Source organism: Pinus tabuliformis, chromosome 2_2 (genome assembly GCF_031772625.1).
Source record: "Pinus tabuliformis cultivar Carrire ecotype Pingquan chromosome 2_2, CPIR1, whole genome shotgun sequence".
Lineage (NCBI taxonomy): Eukaryota > Viridiplantae > Streptophyta > Pinopsida > Pinales > Pinaceae > Pinus > Pinus tabuliformis.
The window spans coordinates 1,202,986,007-1,202,992,006 of record NC_142300.1 but is presented as its reverse complement, the minus strand read 5'-3'; positions in this window follow the sequence as shown (position 1 = coordinate 1,202,992,006).

Here is a 6,000-nt window from a genome sequence, read left to right as displayed (position 1 = left end):
AGTTACTATCATATAACAAAAACAAGTTATATCTATCATGCTCATCAGCAACATATAACCTAATAATCAAGCTAACTATCATATAACAACAACAAGTTAACCTATAACATACTCATCAACAACATATAACATAGTCATCATGTTATCTAACATAAACAATAATAGAAATGCATACAACCACATGTTACTATCATTCATGACTATCTGACACATGTGCATATGACTACACTAATCAACTAACATCTATCATGTATGTAACCATTACATAAATAGAATGAAAGGCATACATATAACCCTAATGCATATAACAAATCCTTAACCTACATACCTGCATGCCAAACATACAAACTTGTATGACGACATTCTCTTGCCTCGAGGTCTAGTGCTGCAACTTCACTTTAATGATCTGCATCTCCTGCTCTACCTCAGCTCACACATTGGCATCATAACATACCAACAACATCATGATGACCTAATTGCATACAATGAACTGAAAATGCATGTCTAACCTACCATACATGCATAACCATAACCATGACAATGCATGCATATAGACACTGACATGCATAACAATGCTTATGCACCCCTACACTCATGATGAAACATCCCACAACAACACCATCAACCTTCACATGGCGACATCACTACAACCGTGATCAACACCATGCAAATGCAATAAGAACATGGTATTACAACACAAGAAACACATATGCATGACATGAATGCATGACCAACACACTGCCCATCCAGTCCGAGGGGTGAACCATGATCCAATACCACTTTGATACACCCTCGTCCCACATCTACCCAAGTAACCAATCAACCGAGGTAGACATGTGACAAGAAGTTACTGTGATATGATTCGACTTCCTAAGTCATGTTAAGGAAGTGGAACTAACCGAAACACACCATACAGACCTTTAACATCAACAATAGGACCCTTAAGAACCATCCTAGCCTTTCTTCTAACTAGTCTCTAGGTCCCATTGAGGTTTTATACCACTTGACCTCTGGACACTCCCATGCTATGGGCCTGAAAATGTCTAGGAGGCTTTGGATGCTCTCATGACAAGGCATGCTAGCATCCAAGGAATATTTTGCTCAGTGCTATGCCAACATCCCTGAGATTTGAGCCAATTTTTTAGGCCCAAAGGCTAGGTCATTGCGCATAATTGAATGAAACTCTCAGAACAACAAGATAACAAGGAAATGGAAATAAAAATGCAATTACTTGAATAACACCTTGATTGGAACCCTACTAGCCATGACAAGCATTTCATCAAATATATCACGCATATGTAATCTACAGGTGTAAATAACATAACTAAGCATAGGGGTCTCATACTCATCTGAGAATCGCTAAGAAGCATTGATTTCTCAACACATTAGCTTCCATTTCATCCATTAAATCATAGATACATTTCATTCATTTACAAGTAAAAACATGATGAGAGCCATACATAGATACTGTCATAAAACACATACATAACTAGCATAATAACAACAAAAATACCAAGGAAATCACAACCATGTGATCCATATATAACTAGTATAATACTCATAAAATAATAAGGAGAAATAACCTCATATTATTGATGAAAAGGCCAACCAGCTGTGGGACTTCCATGAACCACCTAGTCGTAGGCATGGCTGAGCCAAAAATCTCTTCAACCAATCACCTCCGTGCCATATTCAAAGCATGAATGTGGGATCTCATAAAACACATCAATCCAAAACCATACAGGGCTTCTAGAGGCAAACCACCTCAACCCATGAAGCAATGATTACACCTCAAAGTTGAACGTCACCAAACCATCAACATATTGGTTTTTATCCAAGTCTTTTAGGGCTCTAGAGCATTTGTTCCAACCAAGGCTCCAGGGCTGGTAACTCAACCCACAACTGCTACCGGGCTCTAGAGCGTTTGTCCAACCAATGCTTTAGGACTAAACCCACCAATGACTCTAGAGAGTTTTTCAAACCAAGGCTCTAGGGCTAATAACCCAACCCACGCTGTTATAGGGCTCCAGAGTGTTTGTCCAACCAAGGCTCGGGGAACTAGTAACTCAACCCAAGCTAAGGAAACATGAGAACCAACCAAAAAACAAAGAAAATGAACCCACAACACCATGGTTATCTAGGAAATGGCAAGGCTAGGCACATCCACTATCAATCTAGGCAATCCTCCATGCTAGTGACAGATCATGACCAATAAACCACATGCATATGCCATGCATGCCAAACTAGTGAGGAAAACATACATGAAACTCGGTACATGCAAGCAAAACCCACTGTAGCTACTGATCCCAATGTCCTATTGTGCTTTCCTACTCTTCTTTGCCTTCTTGCTCCAAAAATCCAAGTATACCACACCCTCCATGAGTGCTCCAAGAAAACTCTAAGTGTCCAAGAATGAGAGAGAGAGAGGAAATGAGAGAGCTCCAAAATTGAACTGACCTAAGGTTACCTACTGATCCTCAAAAGCCTTTTTATCAATGAGGCCTCTATTTTCTTCAGTTTCCATTATTTTCCTTCAATTTCCTCCCCACATGCAACCTGTGACCTTTCACCTTCCTTTTCTCCTAATTTCCATTATTTTCATTAATAAAATTCTAATTAATGCCTCTTGCCTTTCCAAATCTTTTGCCATTACTATTGCCAATATCCTTAGTCATAATAAACCAAATGAACACTCATTAGGATGTTTTTACCACCATTCAACTTGGAATACATGTCCCATGACCATGGTCTTATTTATTTTTACATGGATTTTTAACCAGGGTTGTTACAGAAGCCTTTGAGAAGTTCAAAGCACTAAAAACTATGGGTGTAAATGAAACTGATTGCAAAATCAAGAGCATAAGATTTGATAATGGAGGTGAGTCCACTTCAAAATAATTTGATGAATTTTTCAAGAAGAATGACATCAAAAGGTAGTTCACAATATCAAAGAATCCACAGCAAAATGGTGTAGCAGAAAAAGTAAACAAATAAGTGAAACAATTAGTGAGAGCCATGATGGACGAAAGGAATATACAATGGAAATTTTGGGAAAAATATATTCACACAACAAAGGTTATTCTCAACAAAGCTCATTTTAGAAAAAACTCCCTATGAGCTTTGGTATAGTAGAACTACAACAATCAAACACTTCAGAGTTTTTGGTAGCAACTGTTAAATCAAGAGAAATACTGATAAGCTCAGTAAGTTTGATGTATGAGTAGATGAGGGAATTTTTCGTAGATATTCACATACTATAATATTTGGGCCGAAATTCTGACAGTGGAATCCGATGGAATGACTAATGTCAGAAAAAGTGTTGGAAGTTAAATGTTTTTTCTTTTTTTTTTTTTCTAAAATCCTGACTAATGTCGAATATGCAACAATAGTTCTTTACTAGTCGAATATTCAACATAATGCCCTATCTCGTCGATTATCAAACATTTCATATAATCCCTCCTGTAGTCGAATAACCAACAGTAGTTATTTTACCTTTGGATATCCAACACTATAGACTATATGAAAATGTGTTGTCCAATTTCCTACAAATGGTAAATAACCATTGCATAACATTCAATTTCACCATTAATTTCTTTTTGCGCTGAAAACGTCTAATATGGGACCACTTTACATTGATCATTTTGACTAATTAAAATAAATAAATAAATATAAATATCTCTCTCTCGCTCTCTCTCTCTCTCTCTCTCTCTATATATATATATATATATATATATATATATAATTTGATTATAATATAAATTATATATATAAATTTATTAAATATATTATTATAATTATAATGTGTGTGTGTGTAGAGACCCTAACATCATATAACTTTGACATAGTTGCTATATATTAATTGTGATTGTTTTGAAAGGGTGTAGGCTTATTTTTAGGTTAATTTTTTAACAATATCATCATTGAAAGTTTGGTGACAAAAAATGTCACATAACATTCCTCAAGGAGCCAAGGATACGTGGGATCGACATCGAGGAATTTTTAGGATGGAAAATATTATTACCTTTGTAGAAATTGCAAGGGCTTGAGGCCAAGCAGAATTCTAATAAAATCAGCGAAAAAGCATTGTAGAGACTATAGACATGCTGAAGGTAGACATGAATACCATCCATTTGTAAGTTATTTATTATATGTCTTTGTATTGAAGATTGTTGTTGTAAATATTTATAATGGTATATTGTATTTTAGATTGTATGTCTTTGTATTGTAAATTGTATTATCTTTCTATTGTAAATGTATTTTATAATATTCTTTTGGGAAGTGTTTGAACTATGTTGTCATCTTGATGTAGACTAGAAATATTATTTGATTATTTTCGTTATAGTCATTTAAGGGATTAGGTCGAGTTAGAGGTTAATTAGTTTATGGGCTTAGGGATAGGGATTATTGTTTATGGTTTAGGGATTAGGGGTTGAATGGATTAGGGGAATGGGGTTAAGGTGTTAGGGGGTTAATGTATATTGTTTAGGGGGTTAATATGGACCTAGAGGATTTAGAGGTTAATCATGAGTTCTTATATAGCATTATTAATAAATTTTTAAAGTATATTATGCAAAATATGACATTATAATAATAAATGAAAAATAAGATGAATATGATTTTTATTATGGTCATGACTATATATGTCAAAAAGTGTCTCACTTCCTACATGTCAAGAAAAGTAACATCTTTCTTAGATTTTTCAACATATTCTTAAATATCTTGATAAATTGTGCAAGCATCATCATTGATTTATTCTCTTTATTTCTTAGTCTCACCTAAGTTGTCTTTCTATTTTCCTTTGTTGTCTTTGTTTTCCTTATATATTATACTTGTAAATTATTGTTATATAGACGTTTCAATATTTGATATGTATATTAATTTACTTTATTGATTGTAATTGTATAGTATCCCCCCCAGGGTATTGCTTGACGAGGAAGAGGTGGTCGTAGTAAAAGCACCTACTCAAGAACATGGAGCGATTACTATTGAGGATTAAGCTAATGATCATATGGAAAAAGATAATGGTGTTGATAACATAGTTGAAGAATATGGGACAAATAGATTGATCCAGGAGACATTTAATAATGTTGTAATGGATGATGATGACAACCAATATGATGACTGTGTTTTTGATTTACCTGTACTTGAGATGGAAACTAAACCTCTTTATGAAGGCTCAAAAACATCTCCTCTCTGCTCTATTGTTTCTGGTCAACTTAAAGGTGGTGAATGGTTTGTTAAACATATGTTGATACAACTCCTAAGGTATGTGTTGAGTCCCAAACCTGCACCTTCCCTATATACCTTTTCAGCCTTCTTTTCCATTTATTTGATCCACCAAGCTGTCAAATCATTGCATATTAGTCTAAAAAGAGCTTATGAAATGGTTTCCTAACTATGTTTATGACTGTTGTTTGAATTAGATTTTTGTTCAAACAGCTGCGGAAACTTGTCACTTTCCGCAGCCAGCTCAAGTTTCCACAGCCATTTTGTTAAAAACCATGTTACATGTGTCCAATGGAGAATCCGGCCACATGGGAAAGCTTCAAATAACATGTACATGGAGAGTGTCCCCTTAGTTCAGCCGAACCACTCACAAACAGCCATGGTCAAAGACGGTCAAAGGAGGGATTAAACCAAGAGTTTTGCGGTGGCACGACTCTGTTTTTCCCGCGTGAAGCTTTGCGTGGCAAGGTCCTCGATTTCCGGAGGTGTGCTAACACCTGTGGATCAATCCTTGAACCGAATCGAGCAGCCACCACTCCATGCATGGATTTATCTGTCATGATTACCATACCGCTAGATCTCAGGCCGTGGAGATTTAAGTGTCTGTTTGGCAGCGTAGAATCTAGGAATGAGTTATATCATTTTCACTTATAAATAATGCGTTATCATACGCTGGATAGTTAGCTTTTGATATGTAATCTTGACTGTGTTTTCCGAGCCCACTGTAACGTGCTCTATTTTCATGTTTTTATTGCACTTTAATATATGAGAAGA